The sequence below is a fragment of the Entelurus aequoreus genome, linkage group LG02, assembly GCF_033978785.1.
Source record: "Entelurus aequoreus isolate RoL-2023_Sb linkage group LG02, RoL_Eaeq_v1.1, whole genome shotgun sequence".
In the NCBI taxonomy this organism is placed as follows: Eukaryota; Metazoa; Chordata; class Actinopteri; order Syngnathiformes; family Syngnathidae; genus Entelurus; species Entelurus aequoreus.
Genome location: NC_084732.1, coordinates 101473996 through 101483995, shown reverse-complemented (window position 1 = coordinate 101483995; position 10000 = coordinate 101473996).

Below are 10000 nucleotides of genomic sequence, written 5' to 3'. Positions count from 1 at the left end.
AAATGTCCATAATGTCCCAGATGATATGAATGCGTTGGAGTTGGAATTTTTGGAATCGGTTGAAAAATGTTGACGTAGTAACAGTTTGAGTTGAGAATGGAATTCCTGGAATTTCGTGAAAACCGGAAAAATTGGAAAATATTGATACAGCCAAAAATCGTGTTGAACGGAGTTGGAATTTTTGGAATCGGTTGAAATATGTTGACGTAGTATCAGTTTGATTTGAGAATGAAATTCCTGGAATTTCGGGAAAACTGGGAATTTATACAAACACAAAATAGGAGCGTTTGTTGTCCCAACTAAGAGGAATGTTTGGAAGGTGGAATGGTCAAAAAGGGTTGAAAATTGTGGACTGTGGAAACTTTCCCAGGAAGAGGTGAAAATAGGGTTTTGGAAAACCTTCTCAGAATTCCTGGAATTTGTTTTAATGGTTTGATTATCTAGGGTGAGTGGAGTGTGTGGATGGTGGAACGGTTCAAATCGGATGAGAAATGTGGGATATGGAGGTGTTTGTGTAATAATTGTGTAATTCATTGTCAAAGGGGAGAAAATTCCGGGAAATTTAGGGAAAAACGGGAATTTGGGGGGGGGAAGAGAAAACATGTTTTGATGAGAAATGTGGGTATGGAGAGGTTTGTGTTAAATTGTGTAATTCATTGTCAAAGGGGAGAAAATTCCAGGAAATTTAAGGGAAAAACGGAAATTCTGGGGCAGAGAAAACATGTTTTGCGTCCGACATATGGGAAGAGTAGTGTGGGTGGGTGGTGGAACGTTTCGAATCAGGTTTCAAAATGGCGCAAAATGTTAGGGCATTGTAGAACCATTCATTTGAATGGGCATTTCCTGGATATTTCGGGAAAACCGCAAAATTTAAAATGTCCATAATGTCCCAGATGATACGAATGCGTTGGAGTTGGAATTTTTGGAATCGGTTGAAAAATGTTGACGTAGTAACAGTTTGAGTTGAGAATGGAATTCCTGGAATTTCGTGAAAACCGGAAAAATTGGAAAATATTGATACAGCCAAAAATCGTGTTGAACGGAGTTGGAATTTTTGGAATCTGTTGAAAAATGTTGACGTAGTAACAGTTTGAATTGAGAATGAAATTCCTGGAATTTCGGGAAAACTGGGAATTTATACAAACACAAAATAGGAGCGTTTGTTGTCCCAACTAAGAGGAATGTTTGGAAGGTGGAATGGTCACAAAGGGTTAAATTGTGGACTGTGGAAACTTTCCCAGGAAGAGGTGAAAATGGGCTTTGGAAAACCTTCTCAGAATTCCTGGAATTTTTTTTAATGGTTTGATTATCTAGGGTGAGTGGAGTGTGTGGATGTTGGAACGGTTCAAATCGGATGAGAAATGTGGGATATGGAGGTGTTTGTGTAATAATTGTGTAATTCATTGTCAAAGGGGAGAAAATTCCGGGAAATTTAGGGAAAAACGGGAATTTGGGGGAGGAAGAGAAAACGTGTTTTGATGAGAAATGTGGGTATGGAGAGGTTTGTGTTAAATTGTGTAATTCATTGTCAAAGGGGAGAAAATTCCAGGAAATTTAGGGAAAAACGGAAATTCTGGGGAAGAGAAAACATGTTTTGCGTCCGACATATGGGAAGAGTAGTGTGGGTGGGTGGTGGAACGTTTCGAATCAGGTTTCAAAATGGCGCAAAATGTTAGGGCATTGTAGAACCATTCATTTGAATGGGCATTTCCTGGATATTTCGGGAAAACCGCAAAATTTAAAATGTCCATAATGTCCCAGATGATATGAATGCGTCGGAGTTGGAATTTTTGGAATCGGTTGAAAAATGTTGACGTAGTAACAGTTTGAGTTGAGAATGGAATTCCTGGAATTTCGTGAAAACCGGAAAAATTGGAAAACATTGATACAGCCAAAAATCGTGTTGAACGGAGTTGGAATTTTTGGAATCGGTTGAAAAATGTTGACGTAGTAACAGTTTGAATTGAGAATGGAATTCCTGGAATTTCGGGAAAACCGGGAATTTATACAAACATAAAATAAGAGCGTTTGTTGTCCCAACTAAGAGGAATGTTTGGAAGGTGGAATGGTCAAAAAGGGTTGAAAATTGTGGACTGTGGAAACTTTCCCAGGAAGAGGTGAAAATGGGCTTTGGAAAACCTTCTCAGAATTCCTGGAATTTTTTTTAATGGTTTGATTATCTAGGGTGAGTGGAGTGTGTGGATGGTGGAACGGTTCAAATCGGATGAGAAATGTGGGATATGGAGGTGTTTGTGTAATAATTGTGTAATTCATTGTCAAAGGGGAGAAAATTCCGGGAAATTTAGGGGAAAACGGGAATTTGGGGGGGGGGGGAGAAAACATGTTTTGATGAGAAATGTGGGTATGGAGAGGTTTGTGTTACATTGTGTAATTCATTGTCAAAGGGGAGAAAATTCCAGGAAATTTAAGGGAAAAACGGAAATTCTGGGGAAGAGAAAACATGTTTTGCGTCCGACATATGGGAAGAGTAGTGTGGGTGGGTGGTGGAACGTTTCGAATCGGGTTTGAAAATGGCGCAAAATGTTAGGGCATTGTAGACCCATTCATTTGAATGGGCATTTCCTGGATATTTCGGGAAAACCGCAAAATTTAAAATGTCCATAATGTCCCAGATGATATGAGTGCGTTGGAGTTGGAATTTTTGGAATCGGTTGAAAAATGTTGACGTAGTAACAGTTTGAGTTGAGAATGAAATTCCTGGAATTTCGGGAAAACTGGGAATTTATACAAACACAAAATAGGAGGAATGTTTGGAAGGTGGTCAAAAACGGTTGAAAATTGTGGACTGTGGAAACTTTCCCAGGAAGAGGCGAGAATAGGGCTTTGGAAAACCAGGAATTCTCAGAATTCCTGGAATTTTTTTTAGAACTTGGTGGTTTGATTATCTAGGGTGAGTGGAGTGTGTGGATGGTGGAACGGTTCCAGTCGAATGAGAAATGTGGGATATGCAGTCCATTGTATAATGCCTATTCATTGTCAAAGGGGAGAAAATTCCGGGAAATTTAGGGAAAACCAAGAATTTTGGGAAAACCGGGACATTTTGGAAAATATTGGTACTAGCGAAAATTGTGTTGAATTGAGTTGGAATGGAGTTGGAATTTTTGGAATCGGTTGAAATATGCTGACGTAGTAACAGTTTGAATTGAGAATGGAATTCCTGGAATTTCGGGAAAACTGGGAATTTATACAAACACAAAATAGGTGTGTTTATTGTCCCAACTAAGAGGAATGTTTTGTAGGTGGAATGGTCAAAAAACGGTTAAAAATTGTGGACTGGGGAAACTTTCCAGGAAGAGGTGAAAATGGGGCTTTGGAAAACCTTCTCAGCATTCCTGGAATTTTTTTTAGAACTTGGTGGTTTGATTATATAGGGTGAGTGGAGTGTGTGGATGGTGGAATGGTTCCAGTCGAATGAGAAATGTGGGATATGCAGTCCATTGTATAATGCCTATTCATTGTCAAAGGGGAGAAAATTCTAGGAAATTTAGGGAAAATCGAGAATTTTCGGGAAGATAAAACATATTTTGCGTCTGACATATTGGAAGAGTAGTTTCGTATCGGGTTTGAAATTGGCGCAAAATGTTGAGAATATAGGGCATTGTAGAACCATTCATTTGAATGTGAATTTTCAGGAAATTTGGGAATTTTGGAAAAAACAGAGATATAGGAAAATATTAATACAGCCAAAAATCGTGTTGAATCGAATTGGAATGGAGTTGACATTTTTGGAATCGGTTGAAAAATGTTGACGTAGTAACAGTCTGAATTGAGAATGGAATTCCTGGAATTTCGGGAAAACTGGGAATTTATACAAACACAAAATAGGAGTGTTTGTTGTCCCAACTAAGAGGAATGTTTTGTAGGTGGGATGGTCAAAAAGGGTTGAAAATTGTGGACTGTGGAAACTTTCCCAGGAAGAGGTGAAAATAGGGCTTTGGAAAACCTTCTCAGAATTCCTGGAAATTTTTTTTAGAACTTGGTGGTTTGATTATATAGGGTGAGTGGAGTGTGTGGATGGTGGAATGGTTCCAGTCGAATGAGAAATGTGGGATATGCAGTCCATTGTATAATGCCTATTCATTGTCAAAGGGGAGAAAATTCCTGGAAATTAAGGGAAAACCGAGAATTTTGGGGAGGAGAAAACATCGGAAGAGTAGTGTGGGTGGATGGTGGAAAGTTTCGAATCGGGTTTGAAAATGGCGCAAAATGTTGAGAATATAGGGCATTGTAGAACCATTCATTTGAATGGGCATTTTCTTGAAATTTGGGAATTTTGAAAAAAACTTAAATTTAGGAAAATATTGATACTAGCGAAAATCGCGTTGAATCGATAAACACGCTGCAGGACTGCTTGTATCGCACATGATACCACACACAAGTAAACACGCCGCAGGACTGCTTGTATCTCACATGATATCACACACAAGTAAACACGCTGCAGGACTGCTTGTATCGCACATGATACCACACACAAGTAAACACGCCGCAGGACTGCTTGTATCTCACATGATATCACACACAAGCAAACACGCTGCAGGACTGCTTGTATCGCACATGATATCACACACAAGCAAACACGCTGCAGGACTGCTTGTATCTCACATGATATCACACACAAGCAAACACGCCGCAGGACTGCTTGTATCGCACATTATGTCACACACCAGGGACTGCTTGTATCGCACATGATATCACACACAAGCAAACACGCTGCAAGACTGCTTGTATCGCAAATGATATCACACACAAGTAAACACGCCACATGACTGCTTGCATTGCACATGATATCACACAAGTAAACACGCCACATGACTGCTTGTATCGCACATGATATCACACACAATTAAACACAGCGCAGGACTGCTTGTATTGCACAAGATATCACACACAAGTAAACAGGCCGCAGGACTGCTTGTATCGCACATGATATCACACACAAGTAAACACGCCACATGACTGCTTGTATCGCACATGATATCACACACAATTAAACACGCCGCAGGACTGCTTGTATTGCACAAGATATCATACACAAGTAAACAGGCTGCAGGACTGCTTGTATCGCACATGATTTCACACACAAGTAAACACGCCCCAGGACTGCTTGTATCGCACATGATATCACTCCCAAGTAAACACTCTGCAGGACTGCTTGTATCGGTACTTCAGATACCAGACGATATCATCCGGTGCTTGTATTTTTTTTTTTGCTGATGTGGGGCCGATATCCGTAATCAATATGAAATCAGGACAGCTGTAATTATTACAGTATTTCTTTTAGTCTTGGAAAGAAAACCAAAAGTTGTTCCTTCAGCAAGAAAAGAAAGTTGTAACCATGACGATGAAAATGATTAAAAAGTGTTTGTTTTTTTATGATCTCCTTTGACCTTCTTTGTGGCAAAAATGCAACATTTTGTAGCCAATAAATGTTTGTGTGGAGAAAATAATATCTAGTCCTTCCTGTTCATGTGTGGTTGTATTTACATTCCACACACTTTGCAGCTAAATACTACCGGAAGTACTCGGCACTACCGTTAAAACTACACCAGGACTAGCACTAGACCAGGACTAGCACTAGACCAGGACCAGCTTTAGACCAGGACTAGCACTAGACCAGGACTAGCACTAGACCAGGACTAGCACTAGACCAGGACCAGCTTTAGACCAGGACTAGCACTAGACCAGGACTAGCACTAGACCAGCACTAGCACTAGACCAGGACCAGCTTTAGACCAGGACTAGCACTAGACCAGGACTAGCACTAGACCAGGACCAGCTTTAGACCAGGACTATTACTAGAGCAGGACCAGCTTTAGACCAAGACTAGCACTAGACCAGGACCAACTTTAGACCAGGACTAGCACTAGACCAGGACTAGCACTAGACCAGCACTAGCACTAGACCAGGACCAGCTTTAGACCAGGACTAGCACTAGACCAGGACTATTACTAGACCAGGACCAGCTTTAGACCAGGACTAGCACTAGACCAGGACCAGCTTTAGACCAGGACTAGCACTAGACCAGGACCAGCACTAGACCAGGACTAGCACTAGACCAGGACTATCACTAGACCAGGACCATCTTTAGACCAGGACTAGCACTAGACCAGGACTAGCACTAGACCAGGACCAGCTTTAGACCAGGACTAGCACTAGACCATGACCAGCTCTAGACCAAGACTAGCACTACACCAGGACCAGCTTTAGACTAGGACTAACACTAGACCAGGACCATCTTTAGAAAAGGACTAGCACTAGACCAGGACTAGCATTGGACCAGGACCAGCTTCAGACCAGGACTAGCACTTGACCAGGACTAGCACTAGATCAGGACCAGCTATAGACCAGGACTAATACTAGACCAGGACTAGCACTAGACCAGGACCAGCTTTAGACCAGGACTAGCACTAGACCAGAACTATTACTAGACCAGGACCATTTTTAGACCAGGACTAGCACTAGACCAGGACTAGCACTAGACCATGACCAGTTCTAGACCAGGACTAGCACTAGACCAGGATCAGCTTTAGACCAGGACTAGCACTAGACCAGTACTATTACTAGACCAGGACCATTTTTAGACCAGGACTAGCACTAGACCAGGACTAGCACTAGACCATGACCAGTTCTAGACCAGGACTAGCACTAGACCAGGATCAGCTTTAGACCAGGACTAGCACTAGTCCAGGACCAGCTTTAGACCAGGACTAGCACTAGACCAGCACTAGCACTAGACCAGGACCAGCACCAGACTGCCAATGTAAACATGTGTTGATGTGTCAAAGTGTTCCTCGGCCTCGCCGTCCTTCATTCATCGTCCACTGTGGAGGACGATGAGATGTTGCATCCCCGCAGGGCACAAAGTGAACTTCCATCAATTAGTGAAGCCCCGCCCACCTTTGACTGCACACACCTATTGATTACTTCTAGCTGGCTGGCAGGTCTGGACTGAGCAGGGCCCAGGTGAGCCAAGGCCTTCACCTCAGACAAGTTCATGTGGACATTCTGACATGCACACACACACACACACACACACACACACACACACACACACACACACACACACACACACACACACACACACACACACGCACACACACGCACACACACACACACACACACACGCACGCACACACACACACACACACACACACACACACATTTGCTTGTATTTGTTACCTGCTTGAGACCTGAGAAAAAAGCCTCCCTCTTTAGAACCAGCCTTTCTAGATATATAAAGAAGTGTATTTACAACATTAATAATATATACATACTATGCAAATATAAAAAAGCTTGTTGTGAAAAATGAGTTGGAAATTCACAAGAAAAAGGTCACAATTTCACAAGAAAAACTTAGAATGTTGGCAGTATTATAATAAAAGTCGTCATTTTACTCAACGCAAGTCAAAATTTTGCAGGAAAAAACTGAACATTTGTGTGATATTATGATAAAAGTTGGAATTTTACTCGATAACAGTCGCAATTTTAGGAGAAAAGCTTAAAATGCTGGCAATTTTATGAAAAGAGTCGCAACTTTACTCGACAAAAGTCACAATTTTATAAGAAAACTCGAAAATGTTGGCATTTTTATAACAATAATCTGAATTTTGCTCAGCAAAAATGATGACAAAAGTCATCATTTTACTCAAAAAATGTCACTATTTTACAACAACAACAAAAAAATTGGCAATATGTAAATTGTATATGACAAATGTCACCATTTTGTATTAAAAAATAATAATTTTACATTAAAAAATTAATAATTTTATGAGAAAATATTGCAATATTACAGAAACAGAAAGAATATGAGAAATTGTTTCCAATTTTAGAAGAAAAAAGTTGACACATTGAGAGAAAAATACTGCTTTTAGTTATATTTATTTTTTTTGAATTTTTTTTGTTTGTAATTGTTTGTTGACAAAATTCACAATTTTATGAGAAAACTCAAAAATGTTGGCAATATTGTAATAATAATCGGAATTTTACTAGGCAAAAATGATGACAAAAGTCATAATTTTACGATAAAATTAAAAATTAAAATGATGACAAAAGTCATAATTTTACTCAAAAAATGTCACTATTTTACAAGAACAACAAAAAAATTGGCAATATGTAAATTTTATATGACAAGTGTCACCATTTTGTATTAAAAAATAATAATTTTACATTAAAAAATTAATAATTTTATGAGAAAATATTGCAATATTACAGAAACAGAAATAATATGAGAAATTGTTCCCAATGTTATAAGAAAAAAGTTGACACATTGTGAGACTGCTTTTAGTTATTTTTTTATTTATTTTTATTTTTTGTTTGTAATTGTTTGTCGACAAAATTCACAATTTTATAAGGAAACTCAAAAATGTTGGCAATATTATAGTAATAATCGGAATTTTACTCTGCAAAAATTATGACAAAAGTCATCATTTTACAATAAAATTAAAAATAAAAAAAGTCATAATTTTACTCAAAATGTTTTACTATTTTACAAGAACAACAAAAAAATTGGCAATATTGTAATAAGTCAGAATTTTATATGAGAAATGTCACCATTTTGTATTAAAAAGTAATAATTTTACATTAAAAAAGTAATAATTTTATGAGAAAATATTGCAATATTACAGAAACAGAAAGAATATGAGAAATTGTTTCCAATTTTATAAGAAAAAAGTTGACACATTGTGAGAAAAATACTGCTTTTAGTTATTTTTATTTTTTTTGAATTTTTTTTGTTTGTAATTGTTTGTTGACAAAATTCACAATTTTATAAGAAAACTCAAAAATGTTGGCAATATTGTAATAATAATCGGAATTTTACTCGGCAAAAATGATGACAAAAGTCATAATTTTACGATAAAATTAAAAATTAAAATGATGACAAAAGTCATCATTTTACTCAAAAAATTTCACTATTTTACAAGAACAACAAAAAAATTGGCAATATGTGATAAAAGTCAGAATTTTATATAACAAATGTCACCATTTTGCATTAAAAAGTAATAATTTTACATTAAAATTGTAATAATTTTACATTAAAATTGTAATAATTTTACATTAAAATTGTAATAATTTTACATTAAAATTGTAATAAATTTACATTAATAAGTAATAATTTTACCAGAAAATATTGCAATATTACAGAATCGGAAAGAATATGAGACATTAATCCCAATTTTATATAAAAAAAAAAGTTGACACATTGTGAGAAAAAGACTGCTTTTAGTTATTTTTTTATTTATTTTAATTTTTTGTTTGTAATTGTTTGTCGACAAAATTCACAATTTTATAAGGAAACTCAAAAATGTTGGCAATATTATAGTAATAATCGGAATTTTACTCTGCAAAAATTATGACAAAAGTCATAATTTTACAATAAAATAAAAAATAAAAAAAGTCATAATTTTACTCAAAATGTTTTACTATTTTACAAGAACAACAAAAAAATTGCCAATATTGTAGTAAGTCAGAATTTGATACGAGCAATGTCACCATTTTGTATTAAAATTGTAATAATTTTACTTTAAAAAAGTAATAATTTTACGAGAAAATATTGCAATATTAAAGAAACAGAAAGAATATGAGAAATTGTTCCCAATTTTATAAGAAAAAAAGTCGACACATTGTGAGAAAAAGACTGCTTTTAGTTATTTTTATTTTTTGTAATTTTTTTTTTGTAATTGTTTGTCGACAAAATTCACAATTTTATAAGAAAACTAAAAAATGTTGGCAATATTATAGTAATAATCAGAATTTTACTCGGCAAAAATGATGACAAAAGTCATCATTTTACAATAAATTAAAAATTTAAATAATGAAAAAAGTCATAATTTTACACAAAAAATGTCATTATTTTACAAGAACAATAAAAAAAATGGCAATATTTTGATAAAAGTTAGAATTTTATGTGACAAATGTCACCATTTTGCATTCAAAAGTAATAATTTTATATTAAAAAAGTAATAATTTTATATTAAAAAAG